The sequence below is a fragment of the Mastomys coucha genome, unplaced genomic scaffold (assembly GCF_008632895.1).
Source record: "Mastomys coucha isolate ucsf_1 unplaced genomic scaffold, UCSF_Mcou_1 pScaffold1, whole genome shotgun sequence".
NCBI lineage: Eukaryota > Metazoa > Chordata > Mammalia > Rodentia > Muridae > Mastomys > Mastomys coucha.
In genome coordinates this window covers 59140860-59155966 of record NW_022196891.1, presented here as the reverse complement: position 1 = coordinate 59155966, position 15107 = coordinate 59140860, and the positions used below count along the sequence as shown (strand labels likewise).

The 15107-nt window shown below is 39.0% G+C and overlaps 1 long non-coding RNA gene across 1 annotated transcript in view; it reads left to right on the top strand.

Annotated features, from left to right (window-relative positions):
* Window positions 1–1511: 1511 nt before the first annotated feature.
* The window catches only part of LOC116102420, a 72934-nt gene continuing 59338 nt past the window's right edge, over window positions 1512–15107 (top strand). The window contains exon 1 of the long non-coding RNA XR_004123170.1: window positions 1512–1721. This is a non-coding gene — a long non-coding RNA (uncharacterized LOC116102420). The remainder of the gene's footprint in view (window positions 1722–15107) is intronic.

Here is a 15107-nt window from a genome sequence, read left to right as displayed (position 1 = left end):
ATGTACGTTTAGGGATGCTTTAAGGGACACATGCCTAGGAGGTGACTTAGGTGAAGAGAGGTCCTGTGGCACAGACTAAGGAGGGTACAGATGTGGAGGCACAGAACCTTGGCAGTGAGGTGGACTGAAGAGAAATCAAGACCTTTCTATAGCAAGAAACAAGTGGGGATTCCCCAAAGCATGAGGCATGGTGACAGCAGAGTCCAGGAGACAGCTGGCCCCCGTCTTCCCTTGGAGTGATGGCCATGTGTGGAGATTCTTGGATTCTTCTAGGACTCTCTCTCAGCTTGGATGGTTTCATTTCAGGGCAATGTCAATTGCTGAGGGTGCAGAACTTAAACCTCTGTATGTCTGCATTGCACTGGCTCTGCAGTCAAAGTCACCGAGAGTCAATCTTGTACTAGAAGAGTTAGTTGAGGTCCTTGTTATAAGGGTCTCAATACCTTGCATCATAAACAGAGCAATCATAAAACAAAAACAAACACGAACACAAAAACAAACAACCCCCCCCCCCCACATCATCAGCTAGCTTCACATCCCTCTAACTGTGTTCTTCTTGAGGATTTTTATAAACTCGGATGGAAGTGAGGATTACACTCAGCCTGTTTCTAGGTGTCCTGTGGAGTGAATGGAGACAAGAAATTGAAAACAGAGAATGGGAGCTTCTGGGGACCACGTGTTGAGCTAAAGGATGGGGCAGGGAGCCAATGAGCACAAGGAAGGAGGGAAGAAAAGAGTTGTCCATCACTTCCGAGTCACTAAACTGAGAACCCAAAACGAGTGGATTCGCAGGTCGTGTGTACGGAAAATAAAGACCGGTCAGACTCAGATTAGGTCAAAAATGACGAGTAGTGGTTAGGGACAAAATAGGGGGAGTCTGGCAACACAGTTTCTCTTGCTCGGGAGCTACAGTTTTGCTCTCTTCTGGGCAGAAGCCAGGCAATTCACAAAAACAAAACAAGAGCAACACAGAACAAAAGAAAACAACCAAACCACGCAACACGTGCTAGTTTGAATAATTCAGGCTAGGAAACCTTCAAATGGTGAGACAACCCTGAGTAACCTTAGTCTAGGAAACTCTGCTTTTTTCTTTTGTAAACATGAAGCAGCCACGTCAGATGATCTCTGGCATGTAACAGTTCTTGGAATCTAAAGCCCTTGTTATTTTCTAATTCAAATCCCAGATATTTTCTCCTAATGCTCAAAGTTTTGTTTAGAGCCCCAAATTGTACTAAATAGCTCTTATGTTTTTTAGTTCAGGCTAGCCCTATGGGTTTTGCTTAGTTTCTAACATTCTGAATTGAAGTCTCTGCAGCTCTTTGGGGGAGGAATTGTGCATGTATCTTTCTGGAAATCACAAGTGACCTAGTTTCTCTAGAATGAAACGTGACCACATTGTTTATATTTTGTTTGTTTGTTACCAAGCAATAGAGGGGAAGACTCCTAGGATGCTGTGTCAGATGTCCCTTGTACCTTTGGTGCATCTGCAGAGGGAAGAGTGTAAACACTGCTTCAGGGAGCAGAGGAGGCTCTGAGGAAATAGTAAAGACAGAAGCAAGATGGCAGCGGTGGAAAGGGAACAGAGGACGTCTTGGTGGTGCAGAGGAGGAGCAGAGAGCCTGCTCTCTGCCTATGAAGGGGAGAAGGCAGGAGTAGCACCCAGCTGAATGTGTCCAGGCCCAGCAACAGCAGACCACACAGCACCTGACTCCTTCCAAATGGTGAGCTTCACAAATGTATGTTTCTATGACCTGGATATTGTAGACCCAGCAGATACATGCCATAAGCAGTTCTTGGTAGAAACTGCCTTAATGAAGATCTACTAGCCCTTTGGGGGTGGGGGGAGGCAGTACTTCACACACCTGATAGCTGTGTGCTTTTATCTGCAATCTAAGCTGAGATGCAGACAAGGTTTTGAAGGGGACAGGTTTTTGTTTTTCCCTTGAGAGTTGACTTGGACCGTGTAAACTATTTTCTTCTTGATTCTTCATTGCTACATGTTTAATTTCTGTCACAAGATGCCTCTTCACTGGATGTCCTTTGTGGACAGAGAACAAATCCAGATAGGAACTTCAGTATTATTGATGTCATGATGTCCCTCAGTGGCCATATTATTACAGTTAATCCTCACTTCTCTGCAGTAGACACACATACAGAGGGAGGGAGGGGGAGGAGAAGAAGAGAGAGAGAGAGAGAAGGAGAGAGAGAAAGAGAGGGAGACAGAGAGAGAGACAGAGACAGAGATAGACAGACTTCTAATATAGAAGGGTCTTACAGATTTGTTATATTATTCCCCCTGCTTCCTTCATTTCCTTTTTGTAAGATGAAAAAAATGACTATAGGATATCAGAAGGATGCATTTGACCTTAACTGGCCATTCCCGAGGATCATGTGCACTTGCCAGCTTTCAACATGCAATAAAACCCTTCAGTGCTATGTATGTGTGTGTGTGTATCAGTATACACATCACTGAAGCATGGTCATCTCAGAGGCCCCCTCCTGATGGGAAGCCTTTAGGTTGCGATTGCTTTGTAGAAGGGACTGTGGACTGACTATAATCTGTGAGGAGAGAAATCAGAAAAGACGAGACACCATTGAAGCCTTTAAAAGATAGAAATAATCCAATAAGGAGAACATAAGCTTTACTTCAGGTTGGAGTTATCAATATTTTGTACATCTTGATGTAATTTTGTAATGTTTCTGTTTATCGCTACTCCTCATAAATCATTAAGATCCAACAATGTTGACTATCATTGACAATGGCCAGGAAAAAGTTTTTCATCAGTAAATAATTCTTAAAAATGGAATATTTGGGGAGTGATTCTTAGCGCAGGCTCTTTGACGGTCACTGCTAAGGCCATGTGTACCTATCAGAATGGAAATGATGGATTCCAGATGAATTCAGTTCTGTTTCAGGCTCATAGCAGTATCCAAGTTTCATGTAGAGTAAGAACTTTTTCACTTAAGAATTGGTACAGCTGCCTCAATGATTGATGTTTAGATACCAGGCACTATCACTAAAATTTCAAAAGTGGTTGCTTGTTACATTTATTTTAACCTAGTAAATATTGTTATTATTATCTAAAAAAAAAAAATCATTTGTTATTCTTCTCCCTCTCTTATTTTAAAGGTTCAGTGACAACTTGAACAATAATTAATCTGCTTAAATCTCCCTTGACCTAAAGAGACCTTACCTCCTACATGTAGAAATGAAATTCCCAGGCCTAAGGAAGAGGGAACATCAGTGATGAGATGAAGCCCATGCCAATGGTGACCCTTCTGTCCCTCAGAGGTGTGCCCCTCCATGAGCACAAACAGAGCAGGGAGTATTACTTTGACTACTTTCAGCTTTCTTTCCCTCCCACCCCCAACCTCCCTTCTCTAATGTCCCAGCAGGAGGTTTGACTTGATTGACAGGCCACTGTGACATCAGCGAGCTTTCCTGACAGCTGAAACTCTCTATGGTTCTAGCTTGGTCCTTTGGTTGAGCGATCCTACATGAATCATTTAAGTTTTCTGAGCTTCCATTTTACTGAAAATTGGGACTATAATTCTTGTCCCATGCAGATGTTGTGAAGATAATACATGATGCTAGTGAAAAATATCCTAGCCAGCAGGCTGCAACTCAGTTAAGCAGTTACAAACCTGAAACACAGAGCAGAGCCATGGCCACTTCTCTTGTGCTGCTTAAGCAGAAGTCAGGACTGTTTGATGGTAAAGTACTTTAAATGTCTATGAGTCCCAAGGCTATTAATGACTTCTTACTAATTACTTTCTTTGCTACCATTTTCTAATTAATTATTGGAGAGAAATGTTGTCTGTCTACCTTAGACGTTTGTGGTTCTCAACTTTCTTAATGCTATGGCCCTTTAATTCAATGTAGCGAGCCCCAACCATAAAATTATTTCATTGCTACTTTATAGCTCTACTTTTGCCACTGGTATGAACTGTAATGTAAATATCTGATATACAACCCTAAAGGGGTTGTGATCCATAAGTTGAGAACTACTGGTCTACCTGATAGACCTTTTCTCTCCTTTCCATGCTTCTTGCTGGCTACCTTGTATCCTGGGGATGCTGATGCTATAGTCTTCCTGTGTGCTCAGTGACACTGGCCTTCTTCTTCATAAAGAAAGCAGGAACTATCAGAAAAGTATTCATGAAGAGCCAAGCAGACACGTGTTCATTTATGTCCCACATAAGTTCCCAGAGGGGCTATGGAGAGTTTGGTTCAGTTGAACACATGTAGTTACAGATGTGTTGATTTATTCTTCCTTGACTTTTCTTATCTGTTCTCCAAATTTTCTCATAGGACTGAGACAGCTTCCCAAATGTATTGTCTTTGCCCAAGAACTTGATTTGGTGTCTGACTTTGAGTAACTTTAAAAAATATATAATCTTTACATTTTCTCTTTTAATTTTTAATTTTTTTGAAATTTTAGCAATATATGGACTGAGTAGATTGTATTTATGTGTTTAGGAATGCACACGTATATAATTTATGCACAGCAACAACTTAAGAAAAAAATGATCAAAAGATCCTAGAGAGATGGAAATCAACACAACAATGTGATATTACCACTTGAAAACAAAATCAGTGCATTTCTTTCTTTCTTTCTTTCTTTCTTTCTTTTTTTTTGGCAGAGGGAGGGTAAGAAGAAAAAGAATCATAAATAAACCAAAAGTCAGATAAATCCTAAATGGTGGTTGACTAACACAACCTGGCCCTGATTCAGATTGGTTTAACGGAGTAGAAAACAACAAGTAAAGCACTGAAACACAAAGAGAGACAATAAAATTTCCATACTGTAGGATGGAAATGGTAAGTTAGAAGTCATTGTGAACTGCAGCTGATCACTTGACTGAAGGCTGAGCTGGGTGGCTTACATCTGTAATTCTGGCACTTGGGAAGCTGTGGCAGGAGATTACTGTGAGTTTGAGATCAGCCTTGGATACAAAGTGAGAACATATTTTTTTCTTTAAAAAAGAGTATGACTAATGAAAAAAACCAAGATGCATTGACTCAACCCTGGGGAGATTCAGTGCACTATACCAACACAATTAGAATCTGGTATGTGAATGACACAGCACTTGTGCTTTGCCGACTAGAAATGGAAATTCATACTCAGGGTGTTATTGTCTTTAGATTGACTGAAGGAATGGCCATCAGTGAAATGGATGGCCATGGAGGGACATATTATCTTAGAAACAACATGGATTTTATTTTTGATAATTGAAAAATGAATTATTTTTGAGTGTCATTGTTTATTAACTTTGATAATATTAATTTTGAGATTCCTATCAAAAATCCATCCTGATTTAATAAATGGTATGAAAAGACTTGGACATGTAAAATTGTATATAGCTATAATAATGTGGTTTATTTAGAGGGGGTAGGTGTAATAGATATGATCTACTCTGAGTTGCCTTGGGTGCTCAAAGTCCAAGGTGCACGTCCCAGGAACCAATATCTCCCTTCCAGTTGTATCAATAGTTTAGTTTATAGCTATACTTACTATTCTTGTGTGAGTAAATGTTTTATTTGATGAATCTGGTGTCCAAGTCTCTTTTCATATAGCCATCTCCAATTACATACACTGTTTTGTTTCAGGATGGCTGAATAAAACAAACACATATATTCTCAAAATTGTGAAGAAAAACTCATGTTTCCTCTCGAGGCATATTGTTTTTTAACTTGATTTTTCTAGATGATCCTTGATGCTAGATTCATATAATATGGTCAGAATTATGAAATCATTAAATTATTGTAGCAGAATTTTGAAGGAGTTGCTTTCCTAAAAGAGATAATAGTTTAGATGAGAGAAGCTAAAATGTACCTAAGAAATTAACAGACATGATGTGAGTTTGTACTAATTTAGATACCTGTGGACACTCTATTGGCATAGTTTAGGTGCTTTGTAGGAAAAGTACAATGATGGTGACCCTGAGTGCTACATAATAGTAACTCAAGCAATTATGGGGACCAGAGCTGTTATTATTATTGAGTGACATATTTTAAAAGCTTTTTTTTCCCCAATCATCAGATAGAGTGGAATGATACCACCCTTTTGCATTCTTCTTTTTCTTCCGTACCACAGCAAGGAATCCCCTGTCTCTAAATTTCACAAAAATGCCTGTGGAATAATCCAGTAGCATGTCTAAGATTGTGACCCAACCCTGTGTTTCACTGGTATGTTTCTTGACCACAGGTCAAAGTCATTTCTACCTCTAGACAAGTGCGTGGTTTCCTATCCCAAGGCTGCTCTGGGGAGAGAGAGAGTATAACCGGTTTCTCCTGAGGAAAGTACCCCCCCAGGAGTGGATTGGGTGGGGATGATGGACAGAGAAAGTATAGGAAAGCTCAAAGACCATCCTGTTAATCCAGAAGTCCTCCTACTAGCCCCTGGCTCTCTCAAGTATGGTTCTTGTTGAGTGAATGGCTCTCGTCCTAGATGACCTGGTGAGTTCTGTGGAAGGATAGTGAATCATGGTGGTATAAAAAAGGAACATTTGGCCACCCTGTGTGGAACGGATGCTGTCTGTTCAGTGTATCATAGTAATCGACATGGGAGGGTGGTTGGTAAGAGACCCGTATTGACTGACAGATGAGGAAAGATCTTTACAGTATGTTTTCATGGGATGGCAAGGGAATTTTCGAGGGTCACAGGGGAGACAGGCTATGATGACTAGGTTGGGGAGATTTGCTGGTTATCAGTTTCCAAGTGGTGCATCATGGGAAGTGACACAGGGACAGTTTGATGCCAGAACGTGATATTCCTTAGTCAATGAGGCGCAAGGACTATTTTTAAAAAAGAACCTGGTAATTTTTCCATATCTCTTAATGCTCAGACGGGATCTTAGGTTATATTCTATTAGGTAATTTTCTCTACCTTTGAGAGAATACAGTGATGGTTATGTTGATATATGGAGCAAGGAGGGATGTTCTAAAACCTGTTTTTGACCATTAACTAGCAGGGGGACTGGGAAGTGTTTGCTCATCTATGTTAGAAATGTTAAAAGCATCTATTTTAGAGTATCAGAATTAAAATGAGATAAAAGATGAAATGACAAAAAGTCTATACCCAGTTTAATAATTGTTTCCCAGAAGAGTTCTGTGTACTCAGATGGAGACAACACATGGACCTTGCTGTTAAGGTGGACATGAAATCTATCTATCTGTGTTGCTTGATGTGTACTCTGGGACAAGCTATCATAGTGACATTAACTTTATAATCCATTCTGAGAAATAAAAAGTATGTATGTAATGCTTCATGCAGTGTTTGACATGGAATACATTCTTTTTTCTATCCTTATGCCTTATGCAATTGACCCTTTCTCCCTTAAAAAAAATCTGTTCAAAAGGAGTATGAATGGCCAGTAGATGCATGAAAACAAATTTCAACATTTTTAGCTTTCAAGGAAATGCAAGTGGCAACTGCATTGCGTTTCTGTCTCACCCTAATCAGAATGGCCATAGTCAATACTGATGATATGCCGCTGCTGAGGATGCAGACTGGGGAGAACCTTCTGCACTGTTGCTAGGGATTGGTGCAGTCACAATGAGATCTATATGGGAGTTCTCTAAAAAAATAAATCAAGTAGCACTACTGTATGATTCAGATATTCCAATCTTGATTATGATTGCCTGAAGTAATCAATAAGGCTGCATAGTATAGAGTTACCTGCACCCACATGTTTATCTGCACACACACGTTTATCTGCAGATACATGCATATTGTGGGACTAGTCACAACCAAGTCCCAATATCCTTCAGTATATGAATGGGTAAAGAAAATGTGGTATACATAAAGATAAGCCAAAAACCTTTTATCTTTCAAAATCATAACCACAAACTAGTTACTTATGTACTTGGGGGATATACCCTCCTCGGCTTTCCTCACCTTCCATCTTGTTAGCTTCTATCCAGAGCAGTATCAAGAGCAGGAGCCAAAAACCATAGAAAATGTGCTGCAAAATCCAGGAGCTTGGAAGGCAGAAGAACAAAGCTGACAGACATGTGCACACCCTTCTGTGTGTGCCTGTGTCTGTGTCAGTATGTCTTGGTGTTATGGTCTATGCAAAGAACGGAGGTTGACATCAGGCATCTTATGTTTGAGATAAAGTCTCTCACTGAATCTGGAGCACTCTGACTGACAATGACTAGGTTTCTCAGCGCCGGGATCTGGCTGTCTTTGCATCTCCAACGCTGGGATTACAAGTTCACATGACCAACCATGCCTGGCTTTTTACTGTGGTTTTGGGGATGGAAACCAGTCCTCCTGCTTGCCTGGCTCACACTTTATTGACTCAGTTACCTCTATAGTGCCTGTGTGCATACTCCATCTTGTGCTGAATGTCAGCTAACAATCTTAGTTGTTGGATGCAAGGCAAAATGAAAGTTAAGGATACCCAGTTTAGGACAGTGGGAGCAGAGTATAGTGTGATTCCAAGCCTCTGTGACTGGCAAAGACTACATGCCTGTGAAGATGGTCCAGCTACCAATCCTGGGGCAGCAGATTACAAGATTGCTTCTATTTCTGATGTGAAGCCAGCTTTATTATTCTTTATACCTTAAAGCTGAAGTGACAGAGGTGAGCCATGTTCATTTACTGCTGGCCATAAGCAACCCTCTGCTCCTGGAAGTCTAAAGCCTGGAAATATGAGGTGTTAGAGAAGTAGCCCCACTCTCACTCCCCGGGGATGAAGATTTTTGGGATGATCCAAAGTTACTTTGTCCCCTTCCATGGATGATAGGTTGCTGATCTCAGAGCGTCCCTGGTCTCAAAATTGTAGAATTTTGAGGCTATTATGGGTATTAGAAGAGGGGAGTGTGAACAGAGAAAATTGAAATGCCACAAAACTAGATGACCTGACTCATGGGAACAACAAAACCCCACAGTTACCAAGAGACTTCAGTTAGTTTTCACAGATCTTTGAAGGTTGAGTTCACATCTCTCAACACTACATATTGCTTTTGTGGAGAGACAAAAATTTGATGGTTCCAATACTATTGTTCTGGAAGGTTCCTTTTCCAGAGTACTTCAAAGCCTCCCCCACCCACAGTTATAGAAGAAAACTTAGAAAGATCATAAGCATTCCCAGAAGTGAAGTAAGACCTATCGCGTCAAAGGTCACCGCCACCTGGAATGTCACTGTGCTATGATTTGTTTTTTGCCTTTCCACAGCCTTTGTTGATGTCTTTCTGACTGTAGTAGTCACATAGTATGAGGACAATAAAGTAAGTTTGTCGAGGAGTACTGTGCTCAATGTCTAACAAAAGATGGATTAGGGCAAAAACCAAGCCCGAGTTAGAAAATGTACAATAATGTAAAAATAAAAGTTAAGGCAACTTATAATTTCACTTTCTAGAAAAAAATACTTGTGATACAAAACCAGGACATTTTCTTTTCACTTTTCTAAGAGTTCTTCTGTATATTACACACCGTATTTGCAGTTATATATATATATAATATATGTATTATGCTTACATATGAATATATTTTTAATTAAATATCTATCATATGTTGATTATATTATTTTTAACATATAAAGACTAATTTTTCATGTTTATAATATGTAGAAGAGCAATATTCCATTAAATATATTTTTATATAATTACATTTATATATAATTTTTTAATTTATAAACTTTTTAAAAAAAGGCTATATTTTAATCTAGGGTAGCTATTTCCAACACAATACTAAAAATAATATTACCTCAAATACCCCTGTAATGACTTTGCATCTCTGATCAGCTAACTGAGATTTCTTACTGAAAGTCTTTTATAATTATAAGTTTTAAGGTCTATAATAAATACTTGGACTTTATACAATGATAAGTACAAAGTTGAAAACTGAGGTACCTAAACATGTTTTCTCTATTTTTGTTAGAGAAAGAAAACTTATAGAACTATTTGTTAGATAAAGACTACAAATCACAAGATGGGTGAATTTTCAAAAAATGAGTGTACTGGTGTGGCCATCATGCTAATCAAGGTCAGGATGAGGCAGAAGATAATGATAACACAGCACTACTGTGCTACTCTTTATATCTCGAGTGGACCTCCAGCTTCTGACGTCCCCATCACAGCCTGTGTGCTAGGGTTTCGGTACCACCATGCCTATCATAGTAGTTGAGTTAATCAGAATGTACTCTATGAAAAACCATTAAATATCTAATGATAAGCTCTTTCCACTATCTTGGCACCTGTGAGGCCTGCTGGGAACAGGACTTCTAAAAAAAAAAGCAAGGATGTCTGGAAGGCTGTGGGGCAGGGCCATTTTTGCTGTCTACAAGCGAGGTATCGGGAACCAAGGAGAGCACACGGCTCTTCTTAAAATTGAAGGTGTTTATGCCCAAAATGAAACTGAGTTCTACTTAGGCAAGAGATGTACTTATGTAGTAAGGGAAAAAGGTCAAGTAACATATAAAGGTAGGCCTATCAGAATTACGCCAGACTTCTCACCAGAGACTGTGAAAGCTAGAAGATCCTGGGCAGATGTCATACAGACCCTACAAGAACACAAATGCCAGCCCAGGCTACTATATCCAGCAAAACTCACAATTACCATAGATGGAGAAAACAAGATATTCCATGACAAAACAAAATTTACACAATATCTTTCCACAAATCCAGCTCTACAAAGGATAATAGATGGAAAACATCAACATAAGGAGAAAAACTACACCCTAGAAGAAGCAAGAAAGTAATCTTTCAACAAATCCACCCAAATCTAATTCCACCTCTTACAACAAAAACAACAGGAAGTGACAATTACCTTTTCTTAACATCTTAACATGAAAATTAATATTACCAACATATCCTAATTAATTAAATCCAAAAATATGAGGAATGATTGTTATCCAAGGTCTCTCTAATTTGGTAATTGGAGAAATAGGTCCAATATTGTACAATCTATATACACTTTCAGCTTGTTTGTGACAGTGTCTTGCTGTGTACAACAAGACACTGAAATCTTGCTTCTCCTATCTCAGCCTGTCTATTAGTAGTATTGTTTATTTCATGTTTTTACACTATACTATGTTTTTCAGAACAGTTTATATATTTCAAAAGTATTTATATATCCAAGGGAGACATAGACAATTAACCTGGGAGGTGGCTTGTAGGAAAGAGAACAACAAAGAGTGAGACTGAATGTTTTGCTTGACATTTGTAGCTCTTGTATCAAGTTTGAAGAAGAGGACTTTACAAGTTACTCTTTCTCTGAGATGAAGGCGTTTCCAAATTATCACAGCTAATGAACCAGATTCTTACCTGCACCTAATGTCTGTGCCACCCTCCAAGCAGAACCATTGTTTATTGAAACAGTTGGTGAATGACTTCATGGATAGACCATCTTAATACACACACCATTTCTTAAATGAATGTAACCTGTTCTCTGTGGGCTGAGAATAAAGTCACTCACTCAAGTCAAATAGTTTTGACCAAAGCAGGAAGTCTGTATCCAAAAATTGTGCCTACAATACATTCCTCGGTGCAGCAGAACTGTCAATTCTCAGCTTAGCTACGATGGAGGTAAAATCCCTTGGTGATGTGAGGATCATTGAAGGACAGCCTTATTACAATGAAATCCAAAGTCTAAAAATTGTTCTTATTTTGCTTGTACCACAGTAAGAGCCAAGATTTTAAACTCTACTAAATACAAAAGAAACCTACAAACAAATAAAAAGACTTTATATATTTATGTTCATTTAAGAAAATACTAGTAGTGATATATTATTTTGAAATATACAGTTAATATAGTTGGAGTTATTTAAAATTCATATTGAGAAAAACATATATATTTTCAGTATTGCTGTAGACAAGCATCTACATAAGACTGTTAAATTGATTATTGTTTTATATCAAACAACTTTTATAATACTCATTTTTATTGTTTTAATATTTTATAAATTTTAAGGCATATGACAAAAAAGGTTTTGTAGGTATTGAAGGGGGAGTCTCTGGGATGAGTTGGGAAACAAGAATGTGATTTAATTCTATTTACTTAAAATATGTTTTTAAATGTTAACAAGTTCAGATAAATTGAAATCATGTAACTTTTCTCTTAATGCAATAAAAGTTAAAAAAAAAAAAAAGAGATGTGCTTATGTATACAAAGCAGAAAACAATATAGTGACTCCTGGAGACAAATGAAACAAAACCAGAGTGATCTGGGTAACTAAGCCCCTATGGAAACAGTGGGATGGATCGCGCCAAATTCTGAAGCAACCTTGCTGCAAAGGCCGTCGGGCCCAGAATCTGTGTGATTCTATACTCGTCCTGGACTTAAACTAATGGGAGAGTAAATACATAAAAGTAGACTTGTGTTCTTGTAAAAAAAAAAAAAATCTAATATTGGAGTTGGTCCTTTGCAGAAGGGAAAACTAGGTCACTGAAGTCAGATTCTCCTGAGATTTTTCAGTTCTCCCATTTTCTGTTCTGGAGATATGATCGAAAGTACAATATTTAAATTTGAGAAGGGTAGCTCAAGTTCCTCATTCCTAAAACTAAAAACAGCAGGGTGTACTTCTCAGTATAGAATGAGTTGAGCAGATAGGAGAATGCACAGCGCAAAGTGAATACCTAATATACTTCAGTTCTTCTTTTTTCTCTTCCTACATGATATGGACTTTTTCCTCAAGTTGTAGTCAAAGGTTGGATAAGAGGACAAGGGCTTCAGTAAGTAGACCATGCATGGTAAAGTACAGAGTGATACAAAGTGGGGAAGAAAAATACATCTTAGCCTCTATGTACTGTAGTTTTACTTCTTATGAAAAAACCATGATTCATGTGTCAGTCATATACGCAATATATAGTATATATAAGTTAATACTGCATGTCAAGATCCATGAAATTGTGTTCAACAACCATAACGTTCTATTCGATTTGAAATAAACATGGGAATGACTTCATTCCGTATTGTACTATTCTGTTTGTTGTGACTATAACACAATACCTGGAGAAGGGTACTTGTCAATGGAAAGGGTTTATTTAGCTCATGGTTTTGGACATTGAAAGTTCAGGATTAGGTAGACACATCTGTTTAGGCTTTGTCCAAGGTTCCCTCTGCTACAATACCTGTGAGAGGAGAGGAAGGAAATAGCAGTGTGTGGAAGAGTGTAAAGCAGAGTGGCCTTGCCTGGTCTCTGAGTCATTATTAAATTACATTCATCTCTCCTGAAGGACAGGCCCAGTGATCTAATCACTTTCAATATGTCGTGGGAAATATTAAAAAATGGATCTGACACATTCCTGTGCTAGTGCCGGCACCGGCGGGCCACAGAGCTCCAGCCGGGTTATCTCAACTCGGTGGTCTCTCTGCCCACCAACTCTCCAGCAGGACTGTAGCCCCCGAGTTCCTCTCGTTGCCACGCAACGACCGCCTACCCCACTGTCAGCCAACACAACACTCATTTACTCGGTCAAATCATAACTCTTAAAGATTATAGCTAACCAATCAGATTTATGTATCAATAAAATCACAATTTGCAAGATGCCAATACAATAATTTCAGAGCCAATTGATAATGATAAAAGCTTTATCCCAATTATTCTAACCTTATGATATCATAACTATCCGTGGCTGTTTACAGCCACGCTGGTTCAGGTCTACTTCCATTCTTCTTTCTCCTCTCAAGGCTCTCTGTCTCTGCAACGCTTAGCTCCACCTTCCTTTTCCCTGTCCAATTACAGGCCTCCTGTTGCCCTAATGTAATTGGACAGGAAAAATCTTGCAACACAATAGGTTCCACCTCTTAAAGGTCTACATCCTAACACTGTTAGACTGGGAATCGAGTTTCTATCTCATGAATCCCGACTCAGACAGTATCCAAGTTGTAGCGTGATCTTTTTCCAAAGTGCTGTGTCTTTCCTGGATCCAGTTTAACTCTATAGCTTCCTCTAGGGTCAATATAAAAGTATCAATATTCTGCTAACTTTTATTACCATTTATTGAGCAATTATTAGATAGAAGTAATAGTCTTGAGGCTATTATTGATCTCTGGTCTTCTATTTGTCCCCTTGATTTTTAAGTCCCTGGGGCTAATACATAAAACAATATTTGTAAAATTTTATGCTTGTTAAAATGTAGCCATTATTTATAAATTATAAACACTTATATAGCCACTAAATATCAGAATAAGAGTGGTATAAAATGAATAACATTTTCCAAAGAGATGTTCTCTGAGCTGGAAGACCACAAGGGAAGAACATGTTGAATATTTCGTGAGTGTCGTTCCTCTAAGTAGCTACAGTATACTCATTTTCCTTTCCTGGAATGAAGAAAGTTCACAGGTGGAGCAAAGAGGCTTGCATCAAAGGGGAAATGCTACCTTTAAAAATAGGCATGCTTCCGAAGAATGTGGAACAAAATCTGAGACCGTGCGTTACGGCTATTCAAGAATTATTGTGTTTTCTTTCTGTGTAGGCATTTAGAAGTTAAGCCCTAGGTCATTCAAGAAGGACAGAAAGACAACACAACTTAGAAGAATTAAAGAATGAGACTCTGGAATAGGAGAAGGGTCAGAAAATAATGAGTGGAAGGAAAGATGTCAGAAAGAAATTCAGAAAAATACGGGTAATTCCACTAAGGGACCAGCACAAAGGGCGAGGCTGAGTGAGTAAAAACAGAGAATGCGTGTAGGAAATTGAGGCAGGACAGGAACTGCCTTGATCAGGAGAAATAGAAGAGTAGGGTGTGTGTGTGTGCGCGTGTTGGGCTTTGAGGCGATGGTTTAGGATAGGGAGGTTAAGTTCTGTAAGTGAAGGAAAGCTGCAGTGGCTAACAGAGAAAGTGGGCCTTGGACTCTTGGACAGCTCAAGAGAAATGATAAGTTTTCTTGCTTAGCTGTCTATGTATGACAGAGCTGTCCCAGGGAGGAGGTTGAGGATCCCCGGACTTGACCCCTGTTATAGTTCCTCTGGGATCTCTGTCTTACCTAAGGATGTGAATGCTTTCTTCCTGTGTTCTGTAGCATGGCTCTGATACCGTTCTTCTACCTGAACTGTGCAGCTGGGTACTTGAGGAAGAGAGTATCCTGGGAGAAAATGGTGTATAATCTCCAGACTGACGAAGAGCATCTGAGGATAATTTTCATGGGGGGGGG